The 21,265-nt window shown below is 48.0% G+C and overlaps 1 pseudogene; it reads left to right on the top strand.

Moving 5' to 3' along the window:
• The first annotated feature begins 2,040 nt into the window (after window positions 1–2,040).
• LOC149470578 (uncharacterized) overlaps window positions 2,041–21,265 on the top strand; it is a 195,300-nt pseudogene continuing 176,075 nt past the window's right edge.

Genomic DNA, 21,265 nt, shown 5'->3' with positions numbered 1-21,265 from the left:
AATGCCTATACACAGGATGTACATTCCGATTGGAGCGTAGCCTTTCCTCTTATCTATCACCGGTCCTCCCCCCATGAGCACATCACTCCCATACTTTAAAAACCCTCCCTGGATCCCACCGACCTAAACAACTTAAGACCCATCTTCCTGCTGCCATTTACATCCCAACTCCTTGAACGCTTAGTCTATAATCACCTGAGTTCCCACCTCACCGACAACAACTCCTTGATCCCCTACAGTCTGGCTTCCGTCCCCTACACTCCACCAAAACCGCCCTACTCAAACTCACCAATGACCTGCTAGCCTCCAAAGCCAATGGCCACTACTCAGTGCTACTACTCCTCAACCTCTCTGCAGCTTTCGACACGGTCAACCACCCCCTCCTCCTCAAAAAACTATACTCTTTTGGCCTCAGAGACTCCGCTCTCTCCTGGCTCTCTTCCTATCTATCACAACGCTTCTTCAGTGTTACCTATAATGCTGCCACCTCCCCCTCTCTGTTGGGGTCCCTCAAGGTTCTGTCCTCGGGCCCCTTCTCTTCTCCATCTACACCTCCTCCCTTGGTCAACTGATACACTCTCACGGCTTCAACTACCATCTCTATGACAATGACACTCAAATCTACCTCTCTACTCCCCGTCTCACCCCTCCAGTCTCCGCCCGAATCACTAGCCTTCTGAACGACATATCAGACCGGACATATCAGACTCCAATTCCTCAAATTAAACCTTGCCAAAAACTAGCTCCTAGTTTTCCCCCCAGCCCGTGCCCCCCCTGACCTCTTCATCACGACCAACAACATCACCATCAGTCCCACCCCGCAAGCCAGAGTATTAGGTGTCATTCTAGACTCCAATCTGTCTTTCCAGCCCCAGGTCCAATCGCTGACAAATTCATACAGACTCCACCCCTGCAACATCTCCAAAATACGCACGTTCCTAACTCCAGAAACTACAAAGCAACTCATTCACTCCCTTATTATATCACGACTTGACTACTGTAACTCCCTCCTCACCGGCCTACCCCAACACAGGCTATCCCCGCTTCAGTCTATCCTGAATTCTGCAGCCAGGCTCATCCACCGTGTACTGTCTCCCATTATAATGTACAGCGCTGAGCAAACTGTTGGCGCTATATAAATACTGTATAATAATAATAAAAGTGTTGTTGATCTTGATGGAGAAGTCGGGAGGGGGGGCACGGGTTGGGGGGAATACTAGAAGCTCAGTTTTGGAAAGGTTGAGTTTGAGGAAGTTGAGTGACATCCAGTCCGATATGTCACTTAGTAGGCTGGTGATGCGATTGGAGACTGAGGGGGTGAGGTGGGGGGTAGAGAGATAGATTTGTGTGTCATCGGCATAGAGATGGTAGTTGAAGCCGTGGGAGTTTATCAATTGGCCAAGGGAGGAGGTGTAGATGGAGAAGAGGAGGGGTCCGACGACAGAACCTTGAGGAACCCCGACAGAGAGAGGGAGTGAAGGGGAGGTGGTAGTGTTATAGGTAACACTGAAGGAGCGCTGTGATAGATAGGAGAGCCAGGAGAGAGCGGAGTCTCTGAGACCAACTACATTGGAGACCCATACTTGGGGTATGATCCTGGAGACACGGGCCTCATTGATCAGTGTCAGCTATCTATGTATGTACTGGGGGGAGTTACTTGCCGTGTACAGCTGAATTGTTCTAGGCTGTTTCTTCTTTTCTCTGTTCATTTGTTTATAAAAGGTAAAAGTGACACCATAAACAAAGCAAGTTATTGTTCTGTATGATCTGTAACAGTGCCACAACTGCCTATACGTGAGAATGTATGACTCCATTGTCTGGGCTGAATGTTGGGAATACTGTGCGCACTTATAAACTTTCTTAATAAAATCTATTTGATTAAAAAAATACTGTAGATAATGCTGTACATATTCTTTCTATTCATAAGATATATTTAGTAATGAATATTAAAAATAGAAAGCAACTTTATGTAGGCCTTTATATAGAATTCTTTTTTCTTTCTCTACAGGTAGATTGATGAACCAGGTTTTAGGACATTTTGGTCTTCATGAATACAGCTGAGTCACATGGAAAATAAAACACATGGTTGTCTTAATTGACTGAAAGTCTTTACTGCAGCTCACTGGAGGATTCACACGGGATACAAGTCATATCTGTGTTCTAAAAGTCATGGTTTGGATCCTCTTCCACATTGATCCAGCAGGAGAAAAGTAATTTCAGTGTTCTGGAAGTGACAATGGCTTTACAATAACGTCCAACCCAAGTATACATAAGAGGAGTCATTTCATACTACTTGTTTGGAGATTTTACAATGGAGAGAAAATATATCACACACCAGAAGGCTTGCAAGGGAGAGAAGCCATATCATTGTTCTGAATGTGGAAAAACTTTTATAAGCAAGAGATACCTTATAATACACCAAAGATTTCACACTGGAGAGAAGTCATATCAGTGTTCTAAATGTGATAAAGCTTTTACTCGGAAGTCACATCTTATCACACACCAGAGGATTCACACTGGAGAGAAGCCATATCAGTGTTCTGGATGTGATAAAGCTTTTACTCAGAAGTCAGATCTTATCACACACCAGAGGATTCACACTGGAGAGAAGTCGTATCAGTGTTCTGAATGTGATAATGCTTTTACACAAAAGTCACATCTTATCACACACCAGATTGTCCACACTGGAGAGAAGCCATATCAGTGTTCTGAATGTGATAAAGCTTTTACTCAGAAGTCAAGTCTTATCACACACCAGAGGATTCACACTGGAGAGAAGTCATACCAGTGTTCTGAATGTGATAAACCTTTTACTGAGAAGTCAAAGCTTATCAGACACCAGAGGATTCACACTGGAGAGCAGCCATATCAGTGTTCTGAATGTGATAAAGCTTTTACTGAGAAGTCAAATCTTATCGCACACCAGAGGGTTCACACTGGAGAGAAGTCATATCAGTGTTCTGAATGTGATAAAGCTTTTACACAGAAGTCACATCTTATCAGACACCAGAGGATTCACACTGGAGAGAAGCCATTTTAATGCTCTCAATGTGACAAAACTTTTTCAGTTAATGCCGGTCTAATCTATCACCGGAGGATTCACAAATTTCTGCATTGATTAAATTCTGGAATAAAAGGGATATTAAAGAAGTTTCAGGTGTCACAAGTTAGTTTCACATCCCCAATGTCATCCCACAAGCTAGAGAAGAAGAGAGAAGATAAAATGTTACTTTAAAAGAAACAAACTAAAATCTGAGCAAACTGGAATGTAATGATCGGATGAACTGAGTTTAGTGCTTATGTCCATCAATACACAACTAAAAGGCATTTGAATATTTTATATTTTGATAATTTTTTTAAGATAAGCATCAATAACTGAACAGCTTTCCTCATGATTCTCATCTTTATCTTTATCATGGAGCTTTGAATGAACATGCAATGCATTTTCATGATTCACCAACTGAGTTGTGTTTCCAAGCATTTTCTTCATTTCTGGATCCTGAGGTAATACATGACCAACACTGCCTCAGTACCAGAGACTAGGATGGGGTCTATTGTCATCTTACCAAGTCTCTGAAGCCTCAGTGGGAGAGTCCATTTCAGGTTCTTCTGACTATTGATACATGATCAGCCAGGCTTGAGGTCTCCAGCTAAGCCCACCTTGTCCACTCCTCCCATTACATGTTCCATCTCCTCTCCCATTATCAATGCCTTCTTTCCACATTTCATCTCTCATTAATATTATTATTATTATACAGGATTTATGGTGCCAACAGCTCAGCGCTTTACAATATAATGGGAGACAATACAGCAACAATACAGTTTAATACAAGAGGGATAGGAGGGCCCTGCTCCTCGGAGCTTACAATCTAGGAGGGAGGGGCTAGTGGTACAAAAGGTAGTAACTGTGGGGGATGGACTGGTAGGAGGAGTAAAAGATTCCATTATTAGCTGAGGGCAGGATAGGCTTCCCTGAAGAGAGAGTTTTTCAGAAATTGCCTAACAGTGACCAGAGTAGGCAGTAGTCTGATAAATTGGGGTAGAGAGTTCCACAGGATGGGGGAAGCTCTGGAGATGAGCATGGGAGGAGGAGACCAGGGAGCTAGAGAGCAGGAGGTCGTGCGAGGAGCGGATATATGGTTTGGGTGATATTTGGAGACAAGATTGGTGATGTAATTTGGGGTGTGTGGTGGTTTATGTAATAATTTATTCTAAGTACGTAGGGCGGTGTCCTCTCCCTTAAACAAAATATTGCAGTGCCTCCAGCCGTTAAAATATGGCAAATGTTTAATGAATCAATAATTTGGACACCTTAATAATTTGATCACCACTTAATAATATACCTCGAGTTCTTTTAGCCAGTATGATTTCGTACCATATACACAAAAATTGCCTTTTTGATAAATAAATAAATAAATTTATTTATTTATGTACAAAATTTATATATATATAATAATACAAATGCAAAAGACTGGTGATAAATGTATACTTGTACATACACTCAAAAATATGACAGGCTAATTTCTATATGATCCAACAATATATGATTATAGATTATAGTAAATAGAGGAAAAATCGGGTTTAGATATAAGTTGTAACCTTATAGTGCTTCAGAAATTATTTCAAATTTCTCGTGGCCATAGAGACAAAAGAAAGATATCTCTGATAAATTGCACTACAACAAACTACTGATCAGTTAAATATGCAATATATAATTTCAATATCAAACAATTTTTAGTGATAATTATGTATGTAATCTTAATATTCCTAAACACACAATACAAATGCTATAAGTCTTTGGAAAATTGGAAATATCAAATAAAATACAATATCCTAGCAGTCTCACCACTCCTAGAACCTTGATTTTTAGGCCTCCCCAGTGGGATGCAGTTGGGCCTTCAAATGGTCCTCAAGACAAAATGGCAGCTGGACTCCTTCAGAAAAATGGCCGCAGGTAGCAAGTGAGAGTGCAGTAGTTGTTAGCAATAGGATAGATGATATATGTTGGAAGTTATAGCAGCCTGGATTGCAGTGTTATAGAAGAAGTGTAGAAGTTCAGAGGTTCAGAAGTTTAGCAGAAGTTTCAGATTGTAGATTGCCTTAGATCTTTTCAGCTTCTTCAGATTCTTAGCTTTCTTTAGATTTTTTCCAGATCCCCTTTTTCAAAATCTTTCTAAGTGTGAGGTGTATGGTCTTTTTATACCATACAATCCTTTGTTTCAAGAGACCCTCCCAACAGGCTTGTTGATTGGCCGGTCGAGAAATGTGTGTACATAAAGATATATCTCACCTGTCCACTGGGAGCAGCTAGGGATCACAAAACAATTTGTGTAGTAATGATGACTCATACTTTGATTGAAATAACATGTCTTCAGGTATCAAATATATATGTATCCTATTCCAGTATAGTCGATTGTACTACTACTCTTGGATGAGGACCATAGAAAGATACACATACATTTGGTTTCTCATTTCCCTGACATTTAAACTGTTTTGAAGCATTTGATTTCTTTTGGAAATGAATAATTGACACCAATTCATGAATCATCTTATTCTTCATCATTTCACACTTAATTGAGTAATATGCAATACCTAACCTTCTCAAAGATATTTTCTCTAGATAAAAATTGTTAGTAATATGCCTTTTGATAATGTCTCTGTGGGTAGATATATCACGTTTTTAGCTTTAGATGACCTAAGTTTCACCTTTTTGTTTAAGGAATTAAGTTCCTATGAGTAGGAAAAACTCTCTGTTTACCTGTTTATTGTGTGGGAATTAGGGTAAACAGCCAGTTATATTTTGACCTCAGTATCCAATAGCTATTGTGACAGTTCAAGAAGTTTGTTTATTCATCACACTTTCCAAGGTTTTGTGTGAGCTCTCAGACAATCAGGTTTCCATCTCATCATTGTCCTTTTTGGTTAGATGTGTTGGCTCACCTGTAGAAGTCCAAATAGTGGTGTTTGACTTTATAATTAAGTTTTCTGCAGATGAAATGTCCTAGCTTTCCATAGACCATGACACTTGTTTAGGAAACATATATCTGCCAGGTCTTAGACTAACCAAATCAAGATCCCCCATTGTCTTTTCTGGGACTTTGTTTGATCACCTGTAGGAATTTCAATAGTAGTGTGTGTCTCATTGTCTTTCAAACAAGTTTCTTCCACTCACTGGTTTTTGTAACTTCCTAGAAGGTCATTTGAATTTCAACCAAGAATGTTAACCCCTGACAGTCAGCTGGGATTCCAAATTTTTGGAATAAAATCATTTCTTAACAAATAATCCCCCAAAAGTCACTACAGGCAGAGCTATAAATGGCTTTATATGTTATTGTTAGTATTTTGAATTGTATCCATTGGGCAATGAGAAGCCAGTGACGGGATTTGCATAGTGGGGTGGAGGACACTGAGTGGAGGCCAGCGGAGGGATTGGCAGAGAGGGTGGAGGCCAGTGGAGGGATTGGAAGAGAGGGGTGGAGAATACTGAATGGAGGCCAGTGGAGTGATTGGCAGAGGGGGATGGAGGACACTGAATGGAGGCCAGTGGAGGGATTGGTGGAGGACACTGAATGGAGGCCAGTGGAGGGATTGGCAGAGAGCTGTGGAGGGATTGGCAGATAGGGATGGCTGATACAGAATGATTAGTAAGGTGGATGATGACAGCAGCATTCATGATAGACTGAAGAGGGGATAGCCTGCAATGAGGTCGGCCAATGAGGAGGGAATTACAATAGTCAAGGCGAGATATAACAAGGGAGTGAATAAGTTGCTTAGTGGTTTCCGAGGTTAAGAACGGCCATATCTTGGAGATGTTGCGGAGGTTGGAGATGTTGCCGAGGTGAAGTCTACAAGATTTGGACAGTGAAGGGATTGGCAAAGAGAGGTGGAGGACACTGAATGGAGGCCAGTGGAGGGATTGGCAGAGGGGGATGGAGGACACTGAATGGAGGCCAGTGGAGGGATTGGTGGAGGACACTGAATGGAGGCCAGTGGAGGGATTGGCAGATAGGGATGGCTGATACAAAATGGTTTGTAAGGTGGATATCAGCAACATTCATGATAGACTGAAGAAGGGATAGCCTGCAATGAGGTCGACCAATGAGGAGGGAGTTACAATAGTCGAGGCGTGATATAACAAGGGAGTGAATAAGTTGCTTAGTGGTTTCCGAGGTTAAGAACGGACATATCTTGGAGCTGTTGAGGAGGTGAAGTCTACAAGATTTGGACAGTGATTGGATTTGGGGCTGAAATGACAGATGGGAGTCTAGGATTACACCTAGCGCCCTGGCATGAGGGGAGGGACTGATGGTTGTGTTATTGATCTTGATGGAGAAGTCAGGGAAGGGGGCACAGGCTGGGGGGAATACAAAGAGCTCAGTTTTGGAAAGATTGAGTTTGAGGAAGTGGAGTGACATCTATGCCGATATGTCACTTAGTAGGGTAGTAATGCGAAAGGAGACTGAAGGGGTGAGGTGAGGAGGAGACTGAAGGGGTGAGGTGAGGGGTAGAAAGATAGATTTGTATGTCATCAGGATAGAGATGGTACTTAAAGCCATGGGAGTTTATCAAGTGACCAAGGGAGGAGGTGTAGATGGAGAAGAGTAGGGGTCCAAGGACAGAACCTTGAGGGACCCCTACAGAAAGAGGGAGTGAAGAGGAGTTAAAGGTAATGCTGAATGAGCTCTGTGATAGGTAGGAAAAGAACCAGGAGAGAGCGGAGTCTTGGAGACCAAGAGAGTGGAGTTTTTTGAGGAGGAAGGGATGGTCAACCGTATCAAAAGCTGCAGAGAGGTCAAGTGGTAAGAGTAAGGAGCAGTGAGTGGCCATTGGTTGGGATGAGTACGGAGTAGTGGCCATTGGTTGGGATGAGTACGGAGTAGTGGCCATTGGTTGGGATGAGTACGGAGCAGTAGCCATTGGTTTAGCAGTTAGTAGATCATTAGTGAGTTTTAGTAGGGCAGTTTCAGTGGAGTGTAGTGACCGAAAGCCAGACTGTAAAGGGTCAAGAAGGTTGTTGTCAGTGAGATGGGAGGAGCTCAGGCGATTGTAGACTAAGTGTCCTAAGAGTTTAGATGTAAATGAGAGCAGGGAGATAGGTCTTAAGTTGTTCAGGTTGGTGGGGTCCAGGGAGGGCTTGTTAAGTATGGGAGTGATGTGCGCATGCTTTAGAGGGGAGGGGAAGGCACCAGTAAAGAGGGAGAGATTGAAGATGTGAGTGACGGAGCATAGGATGGAGGGGGAGGGTGACCGTAGTAGTTGTGAGGGGACAGGATCCAGGAGGCAGGTAGTGAGACGGGCTTCTAAGAAACCTTAGTGACCTCTTCGGTAGTAGGAAGGTCAAAAGAGGAAAGTGTTGAGGGAGGTTTAGTATGAGGTATGCTAAGTGGGATGGATGTCTGTGCAGTGAAGATGTCCCTATGAATTGCATCAATCTTGTTTTTGAAATGATTTGCAATCTCGTGAGCAGTGAGTGAGGTACTGGGTGGAGGTGGAGAAAGTTGAGAGTTAGAAGTAGAGAAGAGACGACGAGGACTGGATGACAAGCTATTGATGAGAGTGACAAAGTAGGCTTGTTTGGCAGCATGGAGGGAGGAATTGTATGTTAAGAAAGCAGATTTATATCGGGTGAATGCTTGGTGAGATTTGGTTTTACGCCACATTCGCTCCAGCACACGACTATGTCGTTTAAGATCTCTGGTGTTGTCAGTCTGCCAAGGTTGTAATGGTCGGGGCCTGATGCTTCGTGTGGTCAGAGGAGAAAGTGAGTCTAATGTGGATGAAAGTGAACTGTTGTAGACAGCAGTGGCCAGGACAGGGGAGAGATTCTGTCATAGAGTTGGCCAGTTGCAGAGTGGAAGGGAGAAGGGTTCAAGTTGTGAAGGTTTCTGCAGGTGATTGCTGCTTGGAGGGATAAGTGTTTGAAGATGAGGAGACTGAAGGTGATGAGACTGTGATCATAGAGAGGAAAGGGGGTGTTTGTGAGGTTGTAGGATATCCTCTCATGGGTGACAACCTTTCAGGCAGGTCTGCGGCTGTGACACCAGCTAGAAAGAAGTCTCTGTTCAGTGAGAAAACAACATCCCAAGCTGATGCAGGCCTTCCAATACTGAGTTACTGCTGATTTAGGGGATGTATTCAGCAGTAAAACGTAAGCCCAGCTGGCCACTTGTGTTCCATGTGGTTCTGCCAAATGGGATTCCATCAGGTGAAGATCAGAAATCCTTGTTACATGTTTTCTCTTTCCAGCTATTACTCCTCTCCATAGACTAATCACACAATACAACTGCCAGAGATCTGAACTTACAAAGTGCTGAGTGTGCGGTCATATTCCTACCACTTCTTCCGGGGGACTGACATTCCTCTGATTGGGGTTCACAATAATCACTCTGAGTGCACACATCTCTTTTTGGTGGAAAGTTTGTAAAGAAAACTTCTTCTCCCTGTTACAGAAGGTGGGAAAATAACAGATGTACAGACAGGACCAACAGCTGATACAACTATGTTGCAGAGGGAACTCTGGGAATGCTAATGACAGATTGCATTACACATTCAGTTAGCAGACTTCCTGCTGTTGGTCTGATGTTTGAATTGTGTTCTGATATTTACTGTCCTGCTGTAAAAGGTGTAAATGATCGCCCGCATGTTTCCTGTAGTAGCAGGGACTACAAACTCATATCAGGAATAGTAGGATGATAAAATGTAAGTTAATAGATAGGGCCCCGCCCCTACAATAAGGTATATCTATATAAATTATATATTAGATTGTTATTAATAAACACTGGCCTGATTTTATCATGAATAATTCACATATGAAAATATAAGAGAAATCCTTATAAAGTACAGCAAAAAGATTTTCTGGATATTTAAGTGTGAATTTTTTTTTTTTTTTTAAATAAGAAATAAATAATAATTATGCATAATAGAAAAATATATAAAAAATAATAACAAAAAAATAAATAAAAATAAAAAATATAAATGAAATATAATCACAAAATTTTGAAAATGAAAAGATGAAAAAGAATGTAAAAATGAAATGGTGTCCAAAGTCTATGAATAATAGCGGAGTATTCTATTCGTGTCCACAATAGTAATTGCTGTATATAAGGAACTGTAGAAATAAATCCTTGCTTGAATATTGACCCTTTTATGGGCTCACCTTCTTGTTCGCCTATTGCTGGGCTGACACAGCTTTTAAGAGGTTTGTATTGATGAGATCCTTTGGACCTCCCCTGGGTTTTCCTGGATTGGTCACTTCTAATGTGCTTGTATGGACATGATGATCTCTGCTTCCTTCTGATGCTGGATGTGGCTCCATCTCCCTATTTTTCTCCTCGTTAGTATAGTGGAAGAAAGAAGAGATATTTGGTGCCTTATCGTTTTAATAAAAAGATTTATTTAATGCCCTCTATATGACCTCACATGTCAATAATTTCAATGCGCTTTGTAATAGATAAAACCGCTAAATGCGGATGTGACAGGCTTCCTCCGTGTGTCTACACACACTGTCTATACTCGCCGTTACTGAAGTTGGGTTGCCGTGGTGATTAGAGATGAGCGAAGTATTCAAAAATTTGATTCGACTGATTCGGCGAATTCGTGGAAAATATTCGATTCGAGTGGAATATATTCGCTGTGAATTTAACTTAAAAAAGGGTGTTTCTAGGCTTCAAAGAGACTTAATATTAGTGCAGAACACTGTACCTTTAATTTAAATGCCCTTGGAGTCTGCTGGGGAAGAGAAATAATACTGTCAGTCAGTATGACATGCAGATGAGTGCCGTCGATCTTAGAATCACCGCACACTTCACTCATTTGGCCAGTCACGGGGCCAAAACCAGTGTTTGGAGCCACAGTGTGGCGGTGGAGGCAGCAGCAATGGGAGGCCATACAGCAACCTATGACAAAATGGAAACCAGCAGGAGTGTGAGGAGACCTGAAAGTGGCACATGGCAGAGTGGAAGCAATGGGAGGCGGTACAGGGACCCATGTCACACTGTGGACCCAGCAGCAGCATGACCAGGCGGTACGGGGGACCATGGCCGATTTGGGGCCTGGCAGCACCTATGGGAGGCCTGTAATCTGCCAGCAACCTATGACAAAATGGAAAACCGCAGGAGTGTGAGGAGACCTCAAAGTGGCACATGGCAGAGTGGGAGCAATGGGAGGCAGTACAGGGACCCAGGTCACACTGTGGGCCCAGCAGCAGCGTGACCAGGCGGTACGGGGGCCCATAGCAGATTTGGGGCCTGGCGGCACCTATGGGAGACCTGTAATCTGCCAGCAACCTATGACAAAATGGAAAACCGCAGGAGTGTGAGGAGACCTCAAAGTGGCACATGGCAGAGTGGGAGCAATGGGAGGCGGTACAGGGACCCAGGTCACACTGTGGGCCCAGCAGCAGCGTGACCAGGCGGTACGGGGGCCCATGGCAGATTTGGGGCCTGGCAGCACCTATGGGAGGCCTGTAATCTGCCAGCAACCTATGACAAAATGGAAAACCGCAGGAGTGTGAGGAGACCTCAAAGTGGCACATGGCAGAGTGGGAGCAATGGGAGGCGGTACAGGGACCCAGGTCACACTGTGGACCCAGCAGCAGCGTGACCAGGCGGTACGGGGGCCCATGGCAGATTTGGGGCCTGGCGGCACCTATGGGAGGCCTGTAATCTGCCAGCAACCTATGACAAAATGGAAAACCGCAGGAGTGTGAGGAGACCTCAAAGTGGCACATGGCAGAGTGGGAGCAATGGGAGGCGGTACAGGGACCCAGGTCACACTGTGGGCCCAGCAGCAGCGTGACCAGGCGGTACGGGGGCCCATGGCAGATTTGGGGCCTGGCAGCACCTATGGGAGGCCTGTAATCTGCCAGCAACCTATGACAAAATGGAAAACCGCAGGAGTGTGAGGAGACCTCAAAGTGGCACATGGCAGAGTGGGAGCAATGGGAGGCGGTACAGGGACCCAGGTCACACTGTGGGCCCAGCAGCAGCGTGACCAGGCGGTACGGGGGCCCATGGCAGATTTGGGGCCTGGCAGCACCTATGGGAGGCCTGTAATCTGCCAGCAACCTATGACAAAATGGAAAACCGCAGGAGTGTGAGGAGACCTCAAAGTGGCACATGGCAGAGTGGGAGCAATGGGAGGCGGTACAGGGACCCATGACACACTGTGGACCCAGCAGCAGCGTGACCAGGCGGTACGGGGGCCCATGGCAGATTTGCGGCCTGGCAGCAGCAATGTGAGGCCCGTAATCTGCCAGCATCCTATGACAAAATGGAACCCAGCAGCAGTGTGAGGAGACCTGATAGTGGCACATGGCAGAGTGTGGCGTTGGAGATAGCAGCAATGGGAGGCGGTACAGGGACCCATGACACACTGTGGACCTGGCAGCAGCGTGAGGAGGCGGTACAGGGGCCCATGGCAGATTAGGGGCCTGGCCGCAGCAATGTGAGGCCCGTAATCTGCCAGCACCCTATGACAAAATGAAACACACCAGCAGTGTGAGGAGACCTGAAAGTGGCACATGGCATGACACACTGTGGACCTTGCAGCGTGAGGAGGCGGTACAGGGGCCCATGGCAGATTAGGGGCCAGGCCGCAGCAATGTGAGGCCCGTAATCTGCCAGCACCCTATGACAAAATGAAACACACCAGCAGTGTGAGGAGACCTGAAAGTGGCACATGGCATGACACACTGTGGACCTTGCAGCAGCGTGAGGAGGCGGTACAGGGGCCCATGGCAGATTAGGGGCCTGGCAGCAGCTATGGGAGGCCTGTAATCTGCCAGCACCCTATGACAAAATGAAACACACCAGCAGCAGTGTGCGGAGACCTGAAAGTGGCACATGTTTGGGGCATGATTCACGGCGGATTTAGTCAGTTGTGTCAGGAACTGGTGGTTTGAAATCCAGACTAATCCACGCCTGATTCATTTTCACAAACGTGAGTCTCTCCACACTTTGGGTGGACAGTCGTGTCCTCCGCGGAGTTACAATACCTCCTGCCGCACTAAACACGCGCTCCGATGCCACGCTACTGGCCGGGCATGACAGCCTTTCAAGGGCAAATTCAGCTAGTTGGGGCCAAAGGTCAAGTTTCGTTGCCCAGTAGTCAAGGGGATTGTCTACCTCGGTTGGCAGGGTGCTGTCCAAGTAGGCCCAAGCCTGTTGTTTGAGCTCCTGCTCCAGGTCCACCTGATGCTGCTGCTGCTGCTGCTGCGGCTGGTTAGTAGTTTCCTCACTGCGCTGGTGAAGAAAGCTACTCATCATCGACTGCAGACTGAGGCAGCCGCTGCTGGTGGAGCTGCCACTGCTCCTACCACCCCACCCCTCCCCTGCTGCCATGGCAGCGGAACGCGAGCGCACAGGGCCCACAGTGTCTGAGGATGGACGTTGGCGCACAAAGGCAGAGACCAACTGACTACATAGGTGGTTTTTATAGTACGTAATTTTGGCCTCCCTCTCAGCAGGTGTGAAAAAGGCCACCATTTTGGAACGGTAGCAAGGGTCCAACAAGGTGGACAGCCAAAAGTCATCCCTCTGTCTGATGGTTATTATTCGGCTGTCGCTACGCAAGCAACCGAGCATGCTATGGGCCATTTGTGCCAAGGAATGCGAGGGACTCCCTGCCTCCATCTCCACAGCATACTGCCACGGTGCGTCTGGGTCCTCTGTCTCCTCCTCCTCCTCTACCAGATGCTCCTGCTCCTCCACTCCTGTCCGCTGAGTGGAAAAACCACCCATTTCACTCAATAATTCCTGAGCACCAATGTCCTCCTCTACCTCCTCCTCTTCTTCCTGTCCTGCCCCCACAGGGGTCATGTGGCGTTGAGATCTGTGCGCCACGTCTACCGCACCCTGACCAGCCATTGTTAACAGCATTTGTTCCAGGACGTGCAACAGAGGAATGACGTCGTTCATCCCATAGTCCTGCCGACTCACGAATAGCGTGGCCTCCTCAAAGGGCCTGAGCAAGCGGCAGGTGTCACGCATGAGCTGCCAATGGCTGACATCTAAGTTACACAGGGGAGTACCTTTATCCGCTTGTAACATCAGGAAATCGGTGATGGCCTTTCACTGCTCGTAAAGGCGGTCTAACATGTGTAGGGTTGAATTCCACCTTGTTGCAACGTCGCAGATCAGGCGATGCTGTGGAATTCCGTTCTGCCGCTGCAGCTCAAGGAGGGTGTGCTTTGCGGTGTAGGAATGGCTGAAATGCATGCAAAGTTTACGTGACATTTTAAGGATGTCTTGCAGTGGGATGGTGGATTTTAGGAACCGCTTGACAACCAGATTGAACACGTGAGCCATGCATGGCGCATGGCACAACCTTCCTTGACGCAGAGCAGACACCATGTTCTTTCCGTTGTCGGTCAACATGGTTCCGATTTTCAGTTTGCGCGGAGACAGCCATCTGTCGATTTCTCTGTTCATTACACTCAGAAGTTCCTCCCCTGTGTGACTATGTTTGCCAAGGCATACCAGGTGCAGCACAGCGTGACACCGTTGCGCCCTGCACATGTGATATGCCGGTCGGGTAATGGGACTTGGCACGGGGGTGGCGGCTGAGGACACGGCGGAAGAAGAGATGGTAGAGGCGGACATGTTTGCTGGACCAAGGACGTGCAAACGTGGAGGCAAAAGCGTCGTGACCTGTCCAAGTTGCTGGTGCGGCTGTGCCGGCACCACGTTCACCCAGTGGGCCGTAAATGACATGTACTGTCCCTGACCGTAGTTACAGCTCCACACGTCGGCGCTGCCGTGCACTTTGGCAGAGACCGACATGCTCAAAGACTGGCCCACCATCTCTTCTACATGTGAATGCAGGGCTGGCACTGCCTTTTTGGCGAAGAAATGACGGCTTGGCACTCTCCACCGCGGCGCGGCACAAGCCATCATTTCTCGGAAAGGTGCTGAGTCCACCAGTTGGAAAGGGAGGGACTGCAGCACCAGCAACTTGGACAGGAGGACGTTCAGCTTTTGCACCGTCGGGTGCGTGCTCGCAAACTGTTGTCTCTTGGAAACGGATTCCAAGAAAGACTGCTGACGGAATCCGAGAAGAGGAGTAGCAGGAGAAGGAGCATCTGAACGAGCGGAAGATGCCAACGAGCGACAACTCCCCTCAGCAGAGGTGTTGGAGCCTTGACTGGCTGATAGAGGGCGATTGACGTCGGGTGACGGAGCAAGTAATGGAGCGGGTGATGGAGCAGGGGCTGGGGCAGGCAGAACCGCCGTATCTTTATCACGGTTTTCCCAGGCCACCGAATGGCGACGCTGCATATGCTGACGCAACGCTGTAGTCCCAACATGGGCCCCCTGGCCACGCTTGACTTTCTGGCCACATAGTCGACATACGGCTACGTTTACTTCCTCGGGCGGCTTGACGAAAAATTGCCACACCTCCGAGTAGGAAACTTTGCCCCCGCTACTCCTCACTGGCTGACTGCTACTTCCTCCGTGCGCACCGGCACCACTACTGGCCGTGGTGGTAGGCTGCAGTGGAGCTGGTGCTCTACTCCGTGGCCGTTTGGCTCCACTGACACTGCTGCGACCCTGCTGCCTCCTGGGCAACCCACCGACTGTTTCGCTCGCTGCCAAGCTGGCACCCTCTTCTCCTGATGATGCGGAAGAAATTACCTGATGACGACGAGGCTGCCAAGTGCGATCAACCTCCTCATCATCAAGTAGGGTCTCCGCCTCACTACTAGCCCCCTCGGCTGCGTCTGGGTCAGGAGACAGACCTGTCTCTAGACCGGCTACCGAGCCACTCTCCTCGCCAGTACTTCTTCGCCTGGCTGCTGAAAAGGCGGATGTCTCCCCCCATTCCTGACCGCCCTCTGTTAGCTCTTCCTCACTGTACAGTGGGGCTGAGCCCACAGCATGCGATACTTCGCTTGGTGAGGGAACAGCAAAGGACAGGGGCAGGTAGAGGACACGTGATTTCAGTGGGCTTGCTCCCGGGCCATGCCAACTAACGGTTGTGTCTGACGTACCCACCGACCGTTGGCTGTAGGTGTCAGAGGTGACCTGGGAAGAGGAAGACGACCGAGCCAACCAATCGATGACGGCAGGGTTGTCGGTTGAGACACGACCGCTGGATGACACCGGGAGCACTGGCCTCTGGCTGCGACTAGTGCTGCCTCGACCCCTTCCTCTGCTGCCACGTCTGCTCGCTCCTAAAACATTGCCTCCTCTGCCACTCCTCTGCATGTTGTCTGACATACTCTTTAATTCAACGATTCTGTGTCCCTGAGTAACAATTCTGTGTCCCTGAGTAACAATTCTGTGTCTGTCCCTGAGTAACAATTCTGTGGCCCTGAGTAACAATTCTGTGTCCCTCAGTAACAATTCTGTGTCCCTGAGTAACGTTTCTGTGGCCCTAAGTAACGGTTCTGTGGCACTCAGTAACAATTCTGTGGCCCTCAGTAACAATTCTGTGTCTGTCCCTGAGCAACAATTCTGTGGCCCTAACTAACGTTTCTGTGGCCCTAAGTAACGGTTCTGTGGCCCTCAGTAACAATTCTGTGTCCCTCAGTAACAATTCTGTGTCTGTCCCTGAGTAACAATTCTGTGGCCCTAAGTAACGGTTCTGTGGCCCTCAGTAACAATTCTGTGTCCCTGAGTAACAATTCTGTGGCCCTAAGTAACAATTCTGTGTCCCTCAGTAACAGTTCTGTGTCTGTCCCTGAGTAACAATTATGTGGCCCTAAGGAACGGTTCTGTGGCCCTCAGTAACAATTCTGTGTCCCTGAGTAACAATTCTGTGGCCATAAGTAACGGTTCTGTGGCCCTCAGTAACAATTCTGTGTCCCTGAGTAGCGTTTCTGTGGCCCTAAGTAACGGTTCTGTGGCCCTCAGTAACAATTCTGTGTCTGTCCCTGAGTAACAATTCTGTGGCCCTAAGTAACGGTTCTGTGGCCCTCAGTAACAATTCTGTGTCTGTTAGGATCCGCCAGGCAAAGCCCTCCGTCTGCCAGCTGGTAGACCTACCCAGAGCGTGGGGTCTAAGCCCGGGCTGTGCTTTCACCAGGGCCCCTGATGGTGGGGATGGACTTGAAACAGTCCCGGGCCAGGTCACGACCTCTGAGTGGGCCACCAGCGGCCGAGGAGGCCTCCGGGGATGTATGTAGGTACCAGGAGAGCCAGCTGTGAAGAGGATGGCGGCCCCAGCAGGGTGGTACGGATAGTGGCCCCGTGGGGTAAGCGGGGTACCGAATCAGCGGGCTAGGAGTAGTCGGGTCACACGCAGGGTCAGCCGGGTAAATCAATCCGTAGGAACAGTCGGGATAAGCCGAGTCAAAACGCAGGAGCAGGCAGAATAGTCAGAACAAAGCCGGGTCAATCACAGGAGCGGGTAGAATAGTCAGAACAAAGCCGGGACAATCTCAGGGGCAGGCAGCGTAGTCAGGGTCAAAAACAGGGTCACAGCAGGAGCAGGTATTCAGGATCACACATAGACCTTGCGGCAATTTGTGACAGTGCAGGGCATCTTTAAATAGTGCGCCCTGCACTGTCATTGGCTGGCTAGGATGCGCCCCCGGCTGTCATTGGACGCCTTAAGCGCGCCCGCGGTTTCTACTGCGCATGCGCGGCGTCCTGTCAGCCGCGGCTCGCCGGGACCTAGTTCCTGTGTCCCGGCGTGATCTGCCGCCAATGCGCATGCGCGGGGGACAGAGCCGCGATTGCGGCAGACGGAGCCGGGATCCCTGACATTGCCCCCCCCCAACGGGCACCCTCCGGGAGCCCCACTGATCTCTCCACCGCGGGTGAGCACGAAAAAACTCCCGGATGAGCCTAGGCGCGTGAACGTCCTGGGCGGGTTCCCAGGAGTTCTCCTCAGGACCATAACCCTTCCATTTTATCAGGAACTGAGTCTGGCCCCCCCTCCTTCGGCAACTGAGGATAGCTTCCACCTCAAATTCCTCCTGGTCACCTATGGCGATTGCCTCGGGAGGTCTGGATTCTCGGTCTGGGAAGGGATCCGGTCTGGACGGCTTCAGGAGAGATACATGAAACACAGGATGTATTTTGAAAGTCTGCGGAAGCTCGAGTTCGTAGGCCACCTTGTTGACCATTCGTTTAACAGGAAATGGGCCAATGTACTTGGGTCCCAGCTTCTTTGAGGGGCACAGCATCTTCAAGTTGGCTGTTGCCAGCCAAACCAGATCTCCTGGTTGAAGCAGTAAATCTCCTCTTCTCTTTCTGTCGAAAGCCTTCTTACTGTCCTCCTGGGCCTTAGCGATGGCTTCCTGAATAGTCTTGTTGTTGACGGAAAAGAAGTTCAAGATGTCCTGCGACGCCGGTACCAGATTTTCAGGCATTAGATCAGGGGGGAATGTGGGGTGATACCCGTAATTAGAAAAGAATGGCGATTGACCCGTAGCTGAGTGACTTGAGTTGTTGTATGAGAACTCCGCAGAAGGCAACAACGTCAGCCAGTCATCCTGGAGATAGGAGGTGTAGCATCGTAAATACTGTTCCAGCGTTTGGTTGGTCCTCTCGGTTTGACCGTTGGTCTGCGGGTGGTAGGCGGATGAGAGCGACAGCTTGATTCCCAGCGCTTTACATAGGGCGTTCCAGAACCTGGAGGTGAATTGCACCCCCCGATCCGACACAATGTCTTCGGGGACTCCATGAAGCCTTACCACTTCCCGAATGAAGATCCGTGCCGTTTCCGGTGCCGATGGGGTCTTCTCCAGGGGCACGAAATGCGCCATCTTCGAGAAGCGGTCGACGATCACCATTATCGCCGTGTGGCCTTGGGATGGTGGGAGTTCGACCACAAAATCCATGGCTATCATTTGCCAGGCCCGCTTGGGTATAGGTAATGGACGTAAAAATATTAATACCTCCTGCGCTTCAGATGAAGAAAAACCTACACTAAGCTGCCAACACCCTCCTTTAAACCAAAAAGTACGTATATAGACAAGAAAAATTGGTGTGGCGCTAAGGCAAATAACACTAATCCCACATATCATATAAAATATAATATATATACATAAACAGATGATTATATATAGTCATGCATAAAACCTCTAACATAACCCCCAACTGGGGCACGTGAATAGATGCTAGTGATGGTGACACAAAACACCATGCAAAGGAATGTAAAATTCCTACAAGTGACAGAGGTGCATAAATTACAGTCCACTACACACAAAGACTGTGATCCTTGAACAAGCGTGAAAGTGCCACTGGTGTCACTGGTGTCACAATCCAGAAATGGTAAGAGTGCCTCCTCACCTCCCCGCACTGACCACAAGGGCCAATACGCCTTTGCACCTTATAGGTGTAATCCTCGAGTGCCAGCCGGTAAGGTCCACACTGGATGCTACCTCAGACGCTGTAATCCCAAATGCCAACTCCAGCTGCTATATAGTGGTGGTATGAAAAGAGTAAGCCACAGAGCCACGACACGGCACCCTGATCATCTGTGGTCCTAACTCTAAAATTTATCAATATTAAATTTTAGAGTTAGGACCACAGATGATCAGGGTGCCGTGTCGTGGCTCTGTGGCTTACTCTTTTCATACCACCACTATATAGCAGCTGGAGTTGGCATTTGGGATTACAGCGTCTGAGGTAGCATCCAGTGTGGACCTTACCGGCTGGCACTCGAGGATTACACCTATAAGGTGCAAAGGCGTATTGGCCCTTGTGGTCAGTGCGGGGAGGTGAGGAGGCACTCTTACCATTTCTGGATTGTGACACCAGTGACACCAGTGGCACTTTCATGCTTGTTCAAGGATCACAGTCTTTGTGTGTAGTGGACTGTAATTTATGCACCTCTGTCACTTGTAGGAATTTTACATTCCTTTGCATGGTGTTTTGTGTCACCATCACTAGCATCTATTCACGTGCCCCAGTTGGGGGTTATGTTAGAGGTTTTATGCATGACTATATATAATCATCTGTTTATGTATATATATTATATTTTATATGATATGTGGGATTAGTGTTATTTGCCTTAGCGCCACACCAATTTTTCTTGTCTAGGTAATGGACGTAACAATCCCCATGCCCTACTCCTGGAGGGTTTGTTCCTTTGACAGGTGGGACACGTCCGGACGTAACGCTCACAATCCTTGATCATATCCGGCCACCAGAACGAGCGCCGTAGCAGTTCTAGAGTCTTCGTCACCCCGAAGTGACCTGCCATTGGATGGTCGTGGCAATGCCCTAGGACCAAGGTTCGCACCTCTTCTGGGACCATGATTCGGTCTTCCTTCCAAAACAGGCCACCGTGGCTCTGGAGGGGTGAACCAGACGGAACGGGTAGCCTTACCGAAGCATCAAGAAGCCGGGAGCGCAGTTCCGTTTGTAGCGCGAGGAAGCTTCCAGAAGGCAGGATGGTGTCTGGTACCGCAGCGTCGTCGGGGTCCTCAAACATGCGGGACAGGGCGTCTGGTTTGGTATTCTTAGTACCGGGTCGGTACGTTATATGGAATGAGAATCGAGAAAAGAAAAGAGCCCATCTCGCTTGGCGTGGTCTCAGTCGTTTTGCCGTCCTTAAATATTCTAGGTTTTTGTGATCTGTAAATATTAGGATGGGGTGAGTGGCCCCTTCCAGTAAATACCTCCATTCTTCCAGAGCGGTTTTAATGGCCAGGAGCTCCCGATCTCCAATGTCATAGTTGCGCTCCGCTGGTGTCAGCTTCCTGGAGAAGAACGCCACAGGGTGCAGTAGTTCCTTGGTACCATTCCTTTGGGACAGAACCGCTCCTACCGCGTTTTCGGAGGCGTCAACTTCCAACACATATGGGAGCGAAGAATCCGGATGGCAGAGAATGGGAGCAGAGGTGAACAGTCTCTTGAGCTTATCGAAGGCCGACTGAGCTTCGGAGGTCCACTTAAAGCGGACCCCTTGTTTCGTCAGTTGCGTGATCGGGGAGACCAGACCGGAGAAGTTCCTAACGAATTTTCTGTAAAAGTTAGCAAAGCCGATGAAGCGCTGTACCCCCTTTTTGTCGGCGGGTATTGGCCAATCTAAGATCGCCGTGACCTTCTGGGGATCCATCGCGACCCCCGCGGAAGAGAGAACCAGTCCCAAGAATGTGATTTCGTGCTGTTCAAAACAGCACTTTTCAGCCTTAGCGTATAGCCCGTGTTGGCGCAACCGTTCTAAGACCCGTGACACGTGACCCCGATGAACCTCCAGTGAGGGGGAAAAAATTAGGATGTCATCCAAGTAAACTACCACGAAAATATCAAGAAAATCGCGAAAAACATCATTGATAAAATGCTGAAAAGTCGCCGGGGCATTACAGAGC

Source organism: Staurois parvus, unplaced genomic scaffold (assembly GCF_062004578.1).
Source record: "Staurois parvus isolate SC_StPar_1 unplaced genomic scaffold, SC_StPar_1.0 ptg000038l, whole genome shotgun sequence".
Classification (NCBI taxonomy): Eukaryota; Metazoa; Chordata; class Amphibia; order Anura; family Ranidae; genus Staurois; species Staurois parvus.
The sequence above is the reverse complement of the archived record's forward strand: the minus strand, read 5'-3'. Positions and strand labels throughout refer to the sequence as shown.